Source organism: Strix uralensis, chromosome 4 (genome assembly GCF_047716275.1).
Source record: "Strix uralensis isolate ZFMK-TIS-50842 chromosome 4, bStrUra1, whole genome shotgun sequence".
Taxonomy (NCBI): domain Eukaryota; kingdom Metazoa; phylum Chordata; class Aves; order Strigiformes; family Strigidae; genus Strix; species Strix uralensis.
In genome coordinates this window covers 4,430,974-4,450,343 of record NC_133975.1, presented here as the reverse complement: position 1 = coordinate 4,450,343, position 19,370 = coordinate 4,430,974, and the positions used below count along the sequence as shown (strand labels likewise).

Here is a 19,370-nt window from a genome sequence, read left to right as displayed (position 1 = left end):
TCCCCCCAGCTACCATTGCTGCTACTAGGCTTGGCTGGCTCCACACCACACTGAATTGGCAATTTTTTCTCTTTGCACTGAGCAAGAAATTCAAAAACAGCCATGTGTATCATGGATAAAAAGGCAGAGAGAGGGTTTAAATCAGCTGGGAAATTCCGAGACTGGAAATGCTTGTTTGTAGCAAAGGGAAACTAATGGGTCTTACTGAGTAGAACAATGTTCACCTCTGCTTTCTCACCCCTATTACCCATCAAATAGGACCTCAGTTACATATTTATCTGGGGCAGGATAATGAAGAAACTCTGAGTAGAAAACAAAGAGCTTGTTACAAGTCAAAGATTAGCCCATGTTGTAGCCCAGACATCTCCCTGCAAGCAATATAGTCAGCAGAGCATAAAACTATGTTTTACTGTTCAAGGTGCATTCAAATACTGTAGCAATAGCAGAAAAACACACAGCTTTTAACAAGACAGCAGAATAACTTAGTTTTCTTATTTGTCTGGGAGATTGATTTACCCACAGCTACAGTTTGCCAGATATTCAATAGGAAAGCGGATTCCTCTGTAGAGTTGTTTGTCCCATCAAAACCCAATGGATTGAATCATCTTTGGGAGGCAACCCTCACTCACCTAGATGAGGGGTTTATATACCAGATGCCTAGTTTGGAGATTGCTGATTAACTTGAGAAAATACAGCATGCTTATTTTGAAACTATAGTAAAGTTACTGACGGAGGAAGATCTGACTTGTGTTATACCCTGCAAAATGCCATAAATGTAAGTCACCAATAGTACATGCTGTTAACATTTGTCGTAGAGTATCAGTAGAAAAGAGTATGTGATAAAATATCATTCTGGATACAAAAGAATGACAGTATTACTGATTCTTTATGGCTTTGGGATGGTTTCTAATTAATTATTCAGAAAAAAAGAAGAATAAAACTGCTGGTTCCCATTGGAAATACAGAACAAAGTTATTTAATGAGTCACCATAAAACATAAACAAGTTCAGCTGGCATTATGCAGATAAACTCAAAGAACTTTCTCAAGATAATAGTTTAAAAAAGGGGACATACTTCAGAAGCTATAATAACATTACCTCACAGTCCAGCTGTTTACATTGTACTTTCAGTTTCTTTGAAATGATGCCAAAATAAAGTAAATTTGAATATTATCTGCAGAGAAGTTCTCTATGGAATAATCACCAGAATGCTTTTCATTATAACACAATTATATCATCAGCTTCTAATGATCAGAATGCAGAGCAGCTGATTATTTTCATAATGCAATTACTTCATAACATTTTAGAAAACTCAGCTGCATGCAAACAGTTCTCTCCAAATACCTCATTTGTCTGATTAATCATATGATGGGAACTCCTCTCTCTTGCCCCATTCTAAACGTTCACCTGTTTTTGCTGTGCTTCCAAGCTAACTTGGTCATTACAGTAATAAACACTCAGAAGGAAGGAGGAAGATGGGTTGTTTCTCAAGATGTACAGGCTGATCCTAACGGGCAGATTTTCAAAGTGAGGCAAATGCAATTGTTCACAGATATTTGCCCTTGCCATTTTTTATGTGTGCAAACCCCAAGGTATGCATATAGATCAGGTATTTGTGCATGGGTTTTGTTAGCTTACAAATGCAGATAGCTGGTGTGATGCTCCATTGTATACACACCCAAGGACCTGATGTGTCTAGTGGGTATTTGTATATACAGACATTTCCAAATAGCTGGCTTTAACCCTCTGGTTCTCACTGTAAGTATAAATCTCCAGGGCTTTTGCTAATAACTACTGTCTTTCATGTATATTTTAAAATAACTGTAATCCTAGTGGAACTAACCATGTAAGAAAATATAAAAGGCTGATTTGATTGTTCAGCAAGATCATTTATGCATAGATGCTGGAATAAAAATAATTAACACTTCTAGGGACTTTCAGCTGAAGATCTGAAACTTTATTTGTAAAAAAATGAGTTAGTCTTACATTTATTCCATTCCTTTTGCAAAACTCACTGACTTAAAGACGACACGTGTGCGTCATTGTCCTGTTTCAGTACTGAGGCTCTTTTTTTTAAGGTGCTTTGCTAAAATTCACAAACCTTAAATGAGATGGCCAAGAATAGGACTACATGTCCAGACTTCTAATCTCTCTCCCAGATAGATAATCACGTTACCTCAATAGGATCAATAACATTCTCAGAAGGTGAGAACTTATGAAAGAAAAGAATTCAGGCAAGTCTACTGAAGCCTAGACATAATAAGCATGATATTTACCTGAAAGGGAATCTGAATTAAATGCACATATGAGAAACAGACTTATGAGATTTCAAAAAGAAAATTATTGTAACAATTATAATGGTAATAACAATGTTATTAGAGATAAGGCTCCTATTGTAAATGCCCGTGTCATTTTAGGTGAATAATTTATTCATTTTAATTTCCTTAGACTGAAAGTATGCACATTATCAGCTTTACTCAAAAGAGTTTCTTTGCAATTTGGAAGAGGGAGAAATTTGTAAAATTGCAGTTACTTAAGCTTAAAATCTAATTACAGTTAGAGAATCCCCTCTGCCCAACATTTTATTTCATATTGGTCCAAGTCACATATTCCACACCTGTTTTTTCCTACAGCTTTTAGCACCTCTGCATTTTAATATTGCTAGGTAAGTGATGAACGGCGAGTCTAGGCTAGGTTTTTAAATAGAACCTTACACTGAATGCATTTTTACCGTTTCCTGTTTAAGAAAGAAAAAAGGCTAGTGATAAATATCCCTGCCTATGCTTTATCCGGAGAAGTATGGACCTCATTTAGGAAAAATTATTTCTTTTAAAACAACTTCCACCTCCTCCCTGAACACTCCTGAAAAAAATACTTGTTAGTCCCTAGTACAGACTTTCCCTGCATCCCACAAAATCCCCTTCAATATGTGACATGGTTCTGCCCAGTGGGACACCTCACATCAGGAGCATAAAAACAAATAAACAGCATGTTTTATCTGCAGCTTGGATTCTAATCCAATGCATTAAACTAGTTGAACTGGCTCTTTATGCAATTCAGTTATAGATTTGAAGAACTTCTGTAAAAGGGTTTACCTAATGCCAATGTAATTGCAAAAAAAATGACAGAAGAAAAAGCTGAAAGCCAAATAGAGTTCAGAGGGAGTTTTTGTCTGTGCTGTAGGAGGATATGTACATCCTTGCTGATGGCTTTTAATGAGTTATTAGGATGCAGAAAAGCATTTCAGAGAGCTTTAGCTAAAGCTGGAGATGCTCATGGCTTGAGCTGTGGAAGCTACTATCCTTTTGTCCTTAGTGTGTCTGCTGCTGGGTTTCAGACATAGATCGGGAGCCTCGCCTGTGGAAGACACATCCTGTTGAATCAGTAGGACACAAACATCTTCCTAAACCCGGAGCCAGGCTGCCTTGACCAAGCAGCAGGCAAGATGCTGCCTTTTCCCTCCATGTACTGGCAAGCAGATTTGGTAAATATAGAAACAAATTCTTCAGGATTCTCCTTCTTGGGATTCTCCTTCTTGACTGCTCTTATTCCTAGCAGCTCTGGGAGGTTGCTAGTTGAACGCCTTCCCATTTTCTTCAGCACTTTAAATCAAGCCATTTTCAGTTACTCATTTTTTACACTGTTTTTTAAACACATATCACCAAAAGATTGGCTGAATTTCTAACAAAAAACCTGCATTTGTGGCAAACAAGACATTTAGACAATCATTTTGGAAAAATCTAAATAAAAAATACCTGTTTATGAATAGTTTGAAGGACACAAACTTCTCATAACATTTAAGGGAATGAAAAAGTCTTTTGGATCTTCCCAAAATAGCATGGGAAACATTTTGATGTAATGTAGTAACTTCACATCCTACATGAGAGGCCAACATACAGTAATAAAAAAGTATCTGTGTCCTTCTCTAGGTGATGTATGTGCATGGTGCTTAATGAAGCATGTCACTGCTACCGTACAAGGGAAACAGTACCCTGTGCAAATCTCTCTTTTCACTCAACTGGACTTTTGCCACTGGTTTCAAAGGCAGCATGTTATCTCATAATTAAAGAAAGCCCAGCAAAAACAGAAAAATAGGTCATCATGTTCAAAACAGCTATGATTCGATGCTTCTGGCCAGTTATTTTTGTACACTGTGATGAATTTAAATTAATTTAATTTAGCTTGTTTTAATAATTGCATAACTTTTATCCGGATGCCCATGCCAGATGGCTCAACCAGCCTGAAAACAGGAAGATGCTGTAATTGTGGCAGCGTAATAACATTTATTTACTACAAGTCTGACTGTCTCTGATGCTCATCAGAGCTCTGCAATATTGTGCTTTGCAGTATATTGCTTCAGTGCATTTCACTTTTATCCATGCAATCTTTTTCCTCTCCAAAATTATTTGAGTAAATTTGGGGTTTTTTAACGCACTTTTCCCTTCTGTGCTTCCTGTGAGAGCTCCACCATGTCTCCCAGGTCTGGGTTCTGCCTCCATGCCTCTGCAAATCGTTGGCATTATTTCAGGGTTAAACTCATGTCAGGCTCAGTTCCTGAACTAATCATTGCCTGGATGACTTCTATGCTTCAGGAATTCTCTCATAACGCTTGGATGATTAATGTATCTTCAGGTTGCTAATTTACTAATTCAGAATTGTGGAAATATTCTACATCTAAGTTGTTACAAAAAATCCTTTATTTTTAGAGCTGGAAAATCAGGAACTTTCTGCTTCTGATCGAGCAGCATTTCCTTTGGCTTCTTTCTGCTTATTTAATTTACATTTGCACACAGTAGGAATTTTTAACCTCAGATTTAGCATTAGTGATTTCCAATGTTCCTCCTCTCAGAGCTATGAGTGTGAGTCTTATTTGCCCGTGTGCACCTCAAAATTCATGCCAAAACTCTCGCATGGTTTTTCAGAGTCTGAGCAGTGATGTAAGAAAGATGGAGATCTTACTGAATTGGCTTGTTTGAAGGGAAACATATGAATTTTGGAGCAATTTTGGTGCATTCAGGTTAGTTTCTCTTCAATACTACTTCTTTGCAATTACTACACTGCAGATCATCTGCCCTGTCAGTTTGCTAACCCCCTGGATGCTCTTAGGCAGAAGAAGGACGGGCATCTGCCAGGTGTGCTCCTCTGCCAGACTTACATATTTGTGCGGATTGCCAGTCGTTCTGGTCTTGAAGGAAGTCATATATCCATTCTTCGCAGGCCACGGAGACATACCCGCTCTTCCTGCCCTCAGAGAGGCCACAAGCAAAACTCTTGACAGCTTCAGCTGGAGCAGGACCAGGAGCCCGGTACTCTGAACAAAATGCTGACTCTACCAAGCCATGTACAAAAATTATAGATTTTCTAGAAGAATCAAATGCTGCTTCTGGTTTGCTATACTAATGGAGAAAGAGATAGTTAGAAATACATATCTCTGAGTATGTTGATGAAAAACTTTCATTTAAATAAATAAATCCATCAATATGCACTTATTGGGGACAGTTGATGCTGTCACGTCCATCTGTGTTGTGCTACCAGAGATCCAAGTGCTTTTGTTAAACACACATCAACAGGTCCTGTAGAACCATCTTTTTTCTCACTTCTGTATGTGACAATTTCTTACTGAAAAGAACAGATCATTTTTATGAAGCTTTTTAGGTAACAGGGACAGTTTTTACTGCTGAAGTGAACCAAATACTTTCCTTAGGAGAAATGAAATCAATTGATTTCAGGAGAGAATTCATTAACATGGACAAACCCCTATTATTTTCACTGAAATCAGATCAGTGGCTATGCATGATCAGGGGCCCACATTCTAATTACAATTAATCAGTTATCTGGTGTTATTGGCTGCTCTTTTTCTGTTCACAAATAATTTGCAAATCACACTGATTTTCTTGCATGGTTATTTCTTTTTGTAATTGTTCAATGTCTAATTTAAGCAAACACATTTCAGCTCATGACGTGTTCATGCACTATTCATTTAGATTTCAGGGGGTTTTGCTGTTTCTGAATGAGGCAAGCTACTCTTCTTCCTTTGAATAGATGTCTGAAAATTTCAAAGTGGGGATGATTCAAAAATAAACGATCATATTCATTTGGAACACTCTTTTTGTTTAGTGACCAAAAAAAAAGTATTTGCGTTTTCGTTTTCCTTCCCTATTTTCTAAAAGTCATGGCAAAAAGAAAGATAGGGAAAAATAAAGAAGACAATAGCCAAAAATACTGCTGTGTCTTTTTTTTCTGTTTCAAAAAACAGTGGCTGCAAAATGCTGGGCAAAGCAAAAAATAGAACTCCTTGAGAAATGGTGTTGTTGTAAAAAAAAGAATAAAAATCAGTGATGTCTCATAGGAGGATAATGAATAATGAATGACAAGTAACAATAATATAATATTGTGCACATAAGAATATAGGCACAGAACAGCTGTTCGTTGGGCAAATACCTGATTATACAGTTTTTAGTAATAAAAAAGGACAGAGGCTTGGCTGAATTGCACAACCATTCTGAGTCTAAATGAATGCTTCTGAATGCTGATTTTACAGCAGTTAGGCAGCTCCAGACTGGCTTTCTTGGGAATGGATAAATTAGGATATGATCCAAAACCTACTGAATGTCAATGGAAAAATTCCCCTTGATGTGAATGGGGTTTGGGTCAAGAAAGAAAATAACAAAACGTAAACCGAAAAGATTCAGTAGTATGCAAAGAAACTGTTAGGGCAAGTAAAGCCAGTCCATAAATGGGCTCTTGTTTATATATGCATAAGCCCCAATTTTCTAAACGCAACTCTGAATAGGTGTCAGTGCTGGGGGACTGGCATCCTGTCAACACTTTGCATGGTACGAAGCAGAGACCTTTAGGTTTTACATTTTAACAGGGCTAACTGCCTCCAGTTTACTATATGTAGCATCTCATTTAATATATCACCTTCGTTCTTGGCAATTCCACAGTTTTTATTTAAGTCATTCAGGAAAATTTACAAATGAACTTTCCAAACATATCAGATACCCCATTTAATTTGTCTTTATGGTGTCCCAGACTGATTAATTACCTTCTGTAAGTGCTATGTGGATCTCAGACTTCTGTTTTACTGAATTTTTAGCATTACCTCTTTGTTGCCTGAGACTGCACCTGCTTCTAATTATATGCAGATGATATACAATTACATCTTTAGAGGGATTCAAATGACAATGTTTCCCTGACTTTTAGTGCTGCCTTTCTGACATAAAGCTCTGGTTTAGTACAGGTATTAACAAAGGTAAAATCAATTCATCATATACCTTGAAATACCCTGGCTTAGGCATTGCAAATGAAAAAAAATGAGAGCTGGGACCTCTTAATTATGAATTGGGCAAGTATCAGGGGAAGATTGCATGAATATTTTAATTTTAAGTGCTTTTAAATCACCATGGTATTTTCTTTCCAATAATTCCCATTCTCACATACAATTGTACCAGCAGAATTTTGGAAATCAACTTAGAAATTAGTATCAGTCTCATTAGAAACTTAATTCTATGATTTGCAGTAATCTAAAAAGTGATTTTAAGCTTATAAAATGATCTCTTTAAGCATCACTAAGTCTTTGAATACAGAAGCATTAAAATCAAATGTTCACTAATGAGCCATAGAACGTATTCAGCTACAGATACTAATAATGTTTTCCAAAGAACTCATAACATGGATAATTCAAGAAACAGAAATAGGTAGGATTCAGAAAATACTTTTTTTTTTATTATTTATTGCTTATTATAATTTTAGTAGATATCTAAGTATTTTCTGCATGTTGGTGGCATGTATAGAACTAGGACATGTCAAGATTTCTCTGTGTACAGAAGCATTTATCCATTGCATGCTGTATTACTACAGCTACTTTCAAAGCAGAAATGCATCAACCCTAAAAATACCTCCTAATTCTCTCCTACTGCCAGGTGTCTTCATCTACAAGCTGCCGGATCTGCAGGCATGTTGCCAGGCTAATATGTCATGCCAGGAAATACTGCATTTCCACTAGCTGTCTCAGTCTCGACAGGTAGAGATTAACGGATGCTTCAAGTCAATTTTTGATTTACATAAACCATTTTGGAGTGACATGATTAAAGATGGCAGTTCAGCCAAAACTGCAGATAAGTTTTTGTTATTTAATAGCTCTGCGGTATCCTTAGTAACAATAAAAAAATAACGTTGTTAAGAGCATAAGTAGATTGGCAAAAGGCATCCATTGCTGGTGCAGAACAACAAATTTACTGACAAACCAAAAATACCTGCTGCGCTGTTATTTGCATCATTTATTTATACCTATCTATTAGCTAACACAAAAAGATAATAATCTTTCCTAGCTACCCTAGATATGAGACAGGGATTTCTCTACCACATTCGAATCAAACGTGAATATTTATCTACCAGGTCTTATAGCTCACACAGGCACTACAGGATTGATCCAAGAATTCAGAGAAGGGTCTTGTCTTCAAGTTGAAGATGGTTGATGAAATCACGTACAACAGCCATAGCTTAGTGGAGCACTGATGGCTAATTTTGTACTGTGTGTTACATTAATACTTTTGTTCTGTTTAACTGGGAAAGACATGCACAGACCTGTGCTTTAAGAAGGTCTGGCTCAAATGAAAAGGGAAATGGTTGTTTCATTATACGTTTCATTCATGCCTGCTGGTGAAAATGCTTGCAAACCTCTGGGCCGAGTGATTACTAAATGATACTTTCCATATCTGCCCTTCAATTACACTCTGTCCATCTTGTCCACTTATCACAAAGTGTAACTGAGGCTTTGCAGTTCTTTATTATCCTTTTCAGTGGAACACAATTGACCTTGTGTTTGTAGAAAACTTCTTTTGACCCATCCACTTTAAAGAAAAAAACACCTCCACTCAGTTTATAATGGTGAAACAGAGGGAGAAATATAATGGTATTGATGAAATGGATATAAGAATACTTAGGCTGCATTTTAATTCAGTCGTGGTGTGGTTTGCATCTAATAAAATTCCTCTCAGGAAATTTTTTAAGCTGACCTCTTCAAAGTAAATCACACCATAATTCACTGTACACCACACAGCCAGTTTTAATAATCACAGTGTGCGAGATAAAGTAAAATTGCAGTGAGGCATGCAACTAGAGGACAATTGCGAACTGTGATCCCAGTAAGAATGAGCAGAGAAATTCAATTAATGTTCCACTTTTTAAGAAGAATCGGTGAGGATGCATTGTATTTGTTCAGAATAGGAAATGGCATTCAGGATTTCAGCGTTCAGGTCCCAGCCCTGCTACCATCCCTCTAGAGGTGATTTTGCTAATGAAAAGACCATGGATCCTCTCCAGCTGTGGCTTTCTGTGATGGTCTGTGGCCATTGCTACATTGCCAAGTAATGTGATACTATAAGAACAGATCTATAGGGTGAAATATTCGGTGCTGAGCACCCGGTGTCCATGCTGTATATGTTTTAAATGTTCCATGCTGGAGTAACACTAGTTCTCCAAACATAATGTGCAGCAGCTGCTTCAAAGCCAGTCCATGAGGTGAACTAACACGTGCTAAGTGGACACAGAGACATTCCAAACAACTCCAAACCAAGTGATTACCCAGACTAGCCATGCAGCCTCTTTGGGCCTGACCTGAGAGGATAAGTCGATACCGTCCATGGATTATGAAACATCCCGCCACATGGCAGTACTTAAATGATGTACAAAGTGCACTTTTTGATTCTGTAAACTGTGGGTGAATTCCTCACTGGTGATCTGAGAAGAAGACATGAGTTTTAATGCTGAGTTTTACACTGTAAGATGATTTGCAATAAAACCACTTCAAAGAAGAAACAGCTTTAAAATCCTTCTTAACTTAAGCTCTTCCTCCTTCTCCCCAGACTTAATGCAGTTTTATTTACTTTTTAGATAGGGAACCACTTAGACGATGGTGTTGGATGGTTGCCTCCGACAGGCTCTGTTGAAACTATATTTGCTTACGGCATATGGCATGTTATGAGGCTTAAGACAACTTTTAAAAGAAGAAAAATCAACTGCAGTTGCTGATATTTTCAACTGTATGGTCCTAATTTCCTCAGTTTCAAGGATCAAAACGCAGAGGAAGAGAATGTTGAAATAGTAGACTCATTTATAAATTTTATAACAGCAAATATGAGATAGAAAACAGATCCTTACCCATTAGTGGTTTGGGTGCAGGCAAGGCAAATAAACAGAATTTGAGTATGATTTCTTTCAAGTGAAATCGCATAGACAAAAGGAAAGGAGAAGACACAAGTCCTTCTCTTCCTCACCCCATTCAGCCCCTCCCCAGGTATCACTCCTCACTTTGATGGGAATGGCTGAATCCTGTTTCTTGCAAGGAAAGGGACATCACTGTCTCCTTACTGGGTAGCTTGAATTGATTACAACTGGGACTGCTGGCATATGTCAGTCTCTTCACATTAAAATCAGACTTTTTTCCACTGAGACGCTGTGGGAAATACGCATACAGGCCTGTGGGAGTACAGTCAAACTCCAGAAAAAGAAATGAAAACAACATCATAGTTATTTATAGGGAAGATCCCGATGAGTCTGGAGTCACGAGTTGGACTGAATCACTTTCTTGTATTTTTTTCACATCTTTGCTTAAGTTCCCTCTGCCTCATGTCCAGTTATCTACATCTCTGACAGATGGTAAAGATGCTTAATTTGTCCTTGTGCAAGTTACTCTATTAGCACATCTCCATTTTACAGTCTGTTTAAACACCGAGAGGGTGGGCAGTGAAGAAGAGGACTGCTGTTCCTTTCCTGGTGGCAGCTGAACATGTTCAGGCTGGAGAAATATGATGGAGCTGTGACAGAGAGAGACTGAACTGTGGTTTACAGACAGACTGAAAGACCTCTGGGAAGTATGAAGATCTTTTTGGAAGGGACCCAAAGTTAACTTTTGCAAGTGACTAAAGAAGGAAGACTCCCAAGATGAGAGTTTTTCAAAGCATGTAAAAAAGCAAAGCTGGAGATCAGTACTGGGGAAAGTAACTTATCCTGCAAGAACATAAGGAGCAAGCAGTTTTACAGTCTTCAGTGTCATCTGTCTCACCTAGCAAATCTGAGATTTCCCTATGTATAGGGTTGTCTTGTTCTAGGTTAGTGGGTTTGTGTTACAATAAACATAACGGTAGCACTTACAAACCTTTAGGGTCTCTTCTTGTAAATGAGCATGTGCATGTGGATGTGTCCATGTATTTCTATAAACGAGTGAGAAGAGAGATGAGCTCAGACTGTAGCTTTGCACATAGTCCTCACAACCTTCTTGGAAAGGAGGACATCATCCTACAGATTTGCTGGAGGCTCTTTCTCTTCTGTACTCCTTTCAAGCCAACGACGGCAGAAGACACGCAATGGGAGAATCAAAATCCTTTGCCATTTTTCCTTACTCATTTGCTTGTAGTTTGGTTGCATTCCTGTCTTTTTCAGCCTGACTTCAAAGTACTTTCTCAGAATGATTCCAGAAAATGAAGCTCTGTTCTTAAGTTACTAGATTTCTGCTGACTTTAGAGAAGCCATAATTTTTCAAGCGTCATATACGGTCTTTTGGTGGAAAGCTCTGTTAACCCTATATGAGAGGAATATGGAACTTCTACCTTTTGTCAGACTCCTGAATCCTTGGAAGACAAACCACAGAGACACATTAAGAGCCACCTGTGTTTTCATCTGATCAAAAAGCATTTTATTCCCAGGTGTTTCAACAGCAGTATCAGTCAATGTCCAGGGAATTTGTAGCATTCCCATAGCATCCAGTGACATGAGATAGAAGAATTTAGAAGAAAAACAGAATGAGAAACACAAGGCCACAGAAAATACCCTGTCACAGGAAGAAATCCTGATCTGCACAGGTGACTCATCGTAACACAAAAATTCTCCCACAGGAAAATCAGGGGATGCAAAATGATTGAAGGAAAATCCACAAACACATCTGCACACATATACTTGCAGATACACTGGCCCACAGTCCTTTTGTTCTTGAAAGATATATTCATTTACTGTTGTGGATAAAACAACATGCGTTTATATGTGTGGATAAAATGTCAGCAAACCAGGATGGCTCCCTGAGTCACCCCTGAAAAAGTGTCTAATTTGACCATCCCCATATTCTACCAATTTCACTCTCTTATTGATTCCCTGTTGCCATGGAAGACACTCACAGCATTGTTGATACCTTGCAAAATTATAACACTGCCAAGGCTGCCCCAGAACCAACAGCTGGAAAAAAATGGGCTTGTTGCTTTAAGGTGAGTTTTTATATTAAAATAATTCTTCCCAGAGAAAAGAAAATTCATGATTAATATAAGAAGCCACTATAATTTCCAAGACTTTGATATTGCAATCTGTAGTACTACATACTCATAGGGACCCTTAAACGTTTCAGATTATTGGCCTTCTGCTTATTCTTGTCAAAGTGGTTGTGCACAAGTCAGCTTTCATTAAAAGCAGAATTTCTTTCATCATGAGCCTTTTAACACTTTAACTTTGAGTTTGGAAATCTTTAAATGCAATCAGCACAGAACCCATTTTTACCAAGGCTTTCTTATCACTAATTCTTCTTTGTATTCTTCTTTGTCGTGATGGTTATGTATCTCAAAAGAACAGCGTGGTGAATGCTCGGCTGCCACTAGCTGTGATTGTGTTTTAGGCAGGAATGGTTAGCATGAAGAACTTCATTCAGTGTAGAAAATAAATAAATTCCCACATGCATTTCAGTGCCTGCCAGAAATCATCTTTCTATTTACAACTGAATGACCTGAATTACCTTTTTACATATATAGATGAACCAAGACTCTGTAGGTAATCAAAAGACCATTGCACAATTTTAGATGCTGATCTCTGAAGTAGAATAGCAACAAGTCCAGAATTGTGGTTAGTGGAAAATTCAGGTTTCAAAATATATTTTCCAGTCTGATGCAGAACAGAACTGAAGTTTTGCAAATGTGTTTTCAGTTACATATACAAAACAAGCCCTTGCCTTCCCTAGAACACACTGACAGTCTAGAGCTGTGCTCTAAGGTGTGGGATGACTGGATTCAAATTCTTTGTCTGCTCAAATGGGATAGAAAGAAGTGATCCTGGGTATGCACCTTCTCAGAGTCTCTTGGATTATTCTGTTACTATCCTATATTGGGCATTTTCTTGGGGAATACTGGGATAAATTGCATTTGAGTGGGGTAATTTTTTCCCTAAAGTAAAAATACTCCTTGGGAAGGTTTTCATTTGGACAAATGATTTCAAGTGTTATGCACATGTGTGTGTGAGGGTGCAGTGGCACATCCTTCTTTGGACAGAGGCAGCAGCGGTGCAAAGCGCTCACCCGCTCCCCAGCAAGGCTCACTAACAACTACAGCTCCTGTGCCTTCATGAGGTGTGCCTCTGAGCTTCAGAAACCCTCATTAAAATTTCATGTATCCAACACATAGCTGTTATTATCTGTAGATTCCCCAGCCAGCTCCATTTGAACAAGATTTGATATCTTGTAATGCAAAATGCATATTTATCCTTTTTTTTAACATTTTATTATGGCGTATTGACTCCCGTCATCAGGCCATACTCTGGAATTGATGAGATTGCAGCTGTTTGTGGCATGCATCACCTAAATTTTATAGAGTGCCTTCCACTCTTGATTTTCAGTTGCAACAACCCACCAAAGATGTGCTGTTTCACAGCTTGGGGCTCTAAGTCACAGGAGTTAAAGTGCATATTGGAAGAGTAAATTGGTTTCTTTACTTTAAATTGAAGGAGAGTCATAGTTGGGGTAAAGAAGAAATAATAAATCTGCTTTCTGGAACAAATAGCAGCTCTCATGGTTTCCAGCAATAAAATCAGGAAGAAAGGCCTAAAGACATGAACATTTAAACAAACAAGTTGAAGATCTTAAAGAAGAAATGACAGTGGGGGCTCTGAAAACTGTTGCCAACTTTCCAAGAAAGCCTCCTTTGTTTGTTTGGCTTGTTTTTGTACAGGAAGAAGGTAGGGGGAGAGAAAGCATTTTAAATATGGGCTTCCTAACCACATGGGCTGAGGTAGGAGACTATGCTTTCATACTGGTTCCATGCAGGGAAATAGCTATTTTAAAATTTTAAAGGGGAAGCTGTTAAAAAATAAACAGGGGACAGAAAATAATACAGTAATAATAAAATAACAACAAAACCTCTGAAATGCAAAGCTTTGGGGAATAGTAAACAATGAAAAATATGTCACTGGTAGATGTTTCCCTAACCATAAGAAAAGTTCAGGAAGAGGACGTTGCCCCCGTGTCTTATTCATGCCTTCTGTACTCCTTGGTGTCCAGAGACTCAACTATATCCACAGATGTATCTGCATTTCTCTTCTGGGCAACATAAACTTTGGTTCCTGGAGTCTGTGCTTTATAACCTGCAGTGTATCTCCTTCCTCCATACTCCTGCGATAGCCAAAAACCCCCGTGCAACCTTCTCTCTTGGATGTAGATCTGCCTTCCTAAGTTAAATTCTTGAGGGAGGAAAGTATAACTGTATTGGAGGTTCTTTTTTGCCTTTCTTCCTTTCTTTGTTTCATTTATGACCCTTTTGCAGGTCTATGCCAAACCTTAATCCAACAGAGGTTCAACAGAGACATCTCTGTCAGAGACAGGGCCTGCCACAAAACTAAAAACGCTCCATAAATATGTTATTTGTTTTTCACATCTAATGTATTCTCTTAAAATCTCTGCACTTTATTTGGAAACTGAGCAAAATGAACCAGATTCTGCTGTAATATTTCATTAGCTTTGGTGAAGTGACACCACTCCTTTGGTGTGCTATGTTATTTAATACTTAGCCACAGACTCCACTCTCAAATGCCAGCATTCTTTCTAGAAAAACCACTATTCATGTTAAGAATTCACATTGCCTTTTAATTATTAATTATGCTTTAATTGGCTGTCATAAATTCATTTTCTCTTTTATCTACAACAATGATTCCTTGGAATTGTTATGACTGCCTGCAAGTATGAGTAATGAGTTTGACTTCAATGCAGAGATGTTAGAACTGTGTTGCTGTTACAGCTGAGGAGACTGAAGGAAGTCGAGTTGTGGAGGTAGTGGGAGGATGGAGAAGTTGCAGCCTTCCAGCATTTCAAAGCATGATTATGTCACACTGGAGAAGAGTTAGGTGTAGACCAGCCAGCCAGAAGAGTGAGTGCAGTCTACATAAAGATCTGTGTGTGTAAATGAAAATTAATGGAAAATAAAGGTGGAAAAAATTAACAAAGGAGCTAAAAGGTGCTACCTGTAGAAAAGATGGGTCAAGTTAGGTGACAGGTCAGGTAAACTGGGAGGTTGCTGTGCATAGTTGAACTCTCGGGTTGAGTCATAAGTCTGAGATGGCTTAATGCAATGTGATACCAACACAAAATATAAATCTGTCAGGTGATGCTTTATAAAAGCTGCATATTTTCTGAGAGTATGGCCACAGCACACTGGAGTTAACGAGAAGAGCTCTTCAGAAAGTACTCCTGGAAGAGACACTCTGTGCTCAGAGTCCAGTCCCTCCAGCGCGGGCGGTCTGGCAACAGATTCGTAAGCCCAGCAAAGTCTCACATCCCTTCCTGTCACTCCCGCACATCACAAGACACAAACTCCTCCACGAAACACCCTATAACAAACACAGATACATGCACAAAATGCCAAAAGCCACAAAACTATATGGAGGCACATAAAAATAAATCTTTTTAGCTCTAATGTATACCTATATATATATAAAATCTGTAAAAGAATATATTATTCTCTGATTTCTCTAATAAGTTTTCCGCTGGAAAATGCATGCAGTGTACATAGTATCATGTCCCATGCCAGTACTAGAACCAGCTGCTGACTTCTGTATGAGAAAGTTGGCGGCAGATCTGATCCAGGTCAGTAGTTAGAGTGAGAACATCCAATTGAATTACATAACTTGGCAAACTCCTTCCTTTTCCAATCTCCTGCATATTCAATGTACCTTATTCCTAGCAACTTGAAAGTACAGGCTTTGGGGGAAGATTTAACTTTAACTTTGGATTTTCTACATCCTGCTCTGAAATAACCTCACCTCCTATCACCATGTCCTACGCGTTCACTTGAAAGAAGCTCCTTTTGTACACTGCAGAATTTTTGCTCGCATGGATCCCACCAAGCTGAGGGCCAGATGATACCTGGCTCCGTTTGCAAGAAGGCAACTTCCCGTCACGCTTGGTGCCACAGACATTGCTCTCCATCTCCAAGGAAACAGTCAGGGAGAGACGCTTTCATTCTCCAGCCACTTTCCAGAGACGAGCGGGAAGGATGGGGGTCCTCTCTCTAGGGCAACGAACTAGGATTTTCACATTCTTTCACTGCTGCTGCTCCCAAGCTGTTGTATGACCTTGGGGTGAGTCATTTCCCCCTCTCACTCTTTGGCATTTCTAATTTTTAACTCGCTCAGGAGACCGGCTTCCTGCCTGTTTGCTTTTTTTTCCCCTTTTTTTTCTTATATTACTTTTCTAAAAAAAATTCAAAACACTGAGATTTTATAACATTCTGAAGTTCTTCTGCTACTGCTTCTTGCGAAGTGAAGATGAAGGGAAAATAATAAACTCTCTAATATCTGTCATGGACATCTTCAAAAAACATCTCTGGTGTCCTAAGGGAATGAATAGATCCAAATGCCAGAGGAATTCAAAGAAAGAATGAAACTCCATCCTTCTATAGGATTTCTCTTTCTTGCAACAAACAGTAGCGAAAAAGTTCTCAATATCTTTATGCGTCTGTGTGTGTTGGGGGTGGGGGAGGATTGTTTTTAATTTCATCTTTAAACGAGAGGGTCTGCCTGACACAGGAAAGATTCAGAGTTTTTCCTCCCAAGCCATCTTATCCGGTGTGTTAGGCACCTTCTGCCTCCAGCCCCCCTTCCCACCCACCTGCCTGGCACCCTGCCATGTGCTCAAATAAACATCGCTCACCACTTTCACACCTCAGGGTGTCGAAAGGCTTCTCTCTTGGCAATGGCAGAGCAAGGAATTTATGCTTGAACACTGCTGAATGACACAAAGACAGAAAAACCCCACGGTACCACAAATAAAGAAGCAGCAAGGAATCCTCCTCTGGTGCTAATCTATTGTTCCAGTCCCATGAAGAAAGCAAGAGATGTAAGACAGCCCAAATCTCCTACTTCTAGCTTGTGGTTTCACCTTTTAAACCTTGATTCTCCATGCAGAAGATGGAGATGGTCCTCAGATCAAGGGGATGCAAAGAGAATTAATTAGTGCTATAAAGGCACTTGCAAGAGTGCCAAATATTTGGAGTAATGACAAAATAAATATGATATTGCCAACATTTTTGGGGGGGATACTGAATTCACCATGTGAAATTGTGAACATCTGTTGGAGTGGCTCTTCTGATTCAGTCCTTTTCCCTTTGTGCTTCCACTCAACGTTGCATTGCATGTGTGGGAATTAATTTTCACATATCCCCACTAATTATAACTGCCTCAGTTTTGAGACATCCATTGCCTTTACTGGGTTGTGAATCTCTGCAGATTTCACTGATTTCAACCAAATTTTTTGGCACTGAATGCCTTTGGAAACTGGCAGCCTTGTCAGTGTTTCATGGTATCTAGAACCAAGAGGGTTTTTTTCTAGATTTTTACAGATTTAATTATTCTGTCAAGGAAACATAGAAATGATGTTATAATAAAGCAGGAAAAAGAAGCCAGAGTCCAAGCTTCCAGGTTTAAACTCAGAAAAGTGTGTTTCTGAAGTATTTCTAGGGAAGTGGTGCATTTTCTATTTCATTTAAAGGAGAGACAGCGTATTTTCATTACCAGTGGCAAAACTTTCCAAATGAAAATGCAGCCATGAATGCACATCCTTCTCCCCCCAAAAATCCCTTCATTTAATGCAGGTTTTACATAACCCAACTTTCCTATACCACTGATATCAGACTTTATTCTTTAGTAATTACTGGAAGTGCGCATAGTCATTAAGCATTAGTGCTTTTTCATCTCTCTGAAGGATTGAAATTTCCATGTCTAGGATAAGCGGTATTCTTTGCCTTTGATTCATTTAAACTCAAAGCATTTTGCACTCAGAGCAAGTGCAGTAATTTAAACAAAGTGCTTTTTCTCAGCAGAATCTCAGAGTCGCTGCTAATGACAGCTTCAGAAATGTGCGCTGTCTCGAGCTCTTGTGGTGGCAGCAGCTCACATTAGCATCCTGTGGTCAGTCATATTTGCTTGCATTATCCTCTCTTCAATTTAGCCTCACATCACCTCCTTATGGGAACCTATGGGCAAGCTTGGCTGCAAGTCGCCCACCAGCAGCTGGAAACAGTTCCTCTCCATCAAAACCTCCACCCTGCTTTAACCTTTGTGTGTTTGGAGACGTGGAGAATGGGAAGCGTCAATTCACATCATGAAAAATGGGGTTTCATGTAGCTGCCCAAATGAATTTGAGTTTACATTAATTTATTTGCAGTTTGTCTGCATTGTGTCAAGCTTCCTTCAGGTGTAATATGTAATTTTTGTCACTTCAGGCCAGATTTAGTTGCCCTCATTCTCATCACTACATATGTTTTGTGGCTGATTTTAGGGGATTGATTTCCAGAATAAAGCACTACTCGCTGTGAGGAAGAGGGGCTGAGTGACACCTGCACGTGCTCACGCACTGAAACCCTGCCTCACGCCATCAGTAGATGGAAAGCCTCAGGGACACTACTGTAAGCCTCAGTGCTGTCTCTGCCAGCCACAGATTTTCCAGCCTTAAACAGATTTGTAGCAATCAGCAGTTCCCAGTTTCCAGAGGGACACAACTACATGTTCCTGGATCATTGCTAGTTGTTTTCATCTGAAAGCTCTTTCCCTCCCTCCACCACCCCCAAAAAAAAAAAAAAAAAAAAAAAAAAAACAAAAAAGCCAGGGCAAAACCTCATACACTTCAAGATCTGCCTCTTTTCTCAGGTTCCCCTGAGCCTGCCCAGTGTCCATCAGCCTGTTATCACAGCTCCCAGCATGATGAGCCTTCTCTGAAAACTAAGACTAAAACCAGAAGAAATAAAGTATAAGGGAAAAAAAAAAAAAAAAAGAGAATGAACTGACTCTTCCTTCCAAAAAGTGATGTTCTAGAATTTTAATTCAAGACAAGCTTAGATATTCCAACCAGACTTGGTTTATATTCCTTTATATTTTCTTGTAGATATAACATCTTTGTTGAAAAATGGTTGGTTTATAAAAAACCCTTCTGAGAAAAAAATGCCCTTTGAAATTATTGACTTTTGCAATGTGGCCTATATTTTTAGTGCAAATATTTTTAGTGCAAATACAAGGCTAATTTATTACAGCAAAATACATGGCACTGCAAACACAAGGATGCGAGGAAAGAAA

At 38.7% G+C, this 19,370-nt stretch overlaps 1 long non-coding RNA gene across 2 annotated transcripts; it reads left to right on the top strand.

Annotated features, from left to right (window-relative positions):
* Positions 1-740: 740 nt before the first annotated feature.
* On the top strand, positions 741-5,488 carry LOC141942392 (uncharacterized). 2 transcript variants are annotated; one of them, XR_012628617.1, is made up of 4 exons: positions 741-775; positions 3,337-3,483; positions 4,922-5,016; positions 5,217-5,488. It is a non-coding gene; the product is annotated as an uncharacterized LOC141942392 (long non-coding RNA). The 2 variants fall into 2 exon arrangements; XR_012628616.1 differs by having other exon boundaries at positions 5,106-5,488.
* The last annotated feature ends 13,882 nt before the right edge of the window (positions 5,489-19,370 follow it).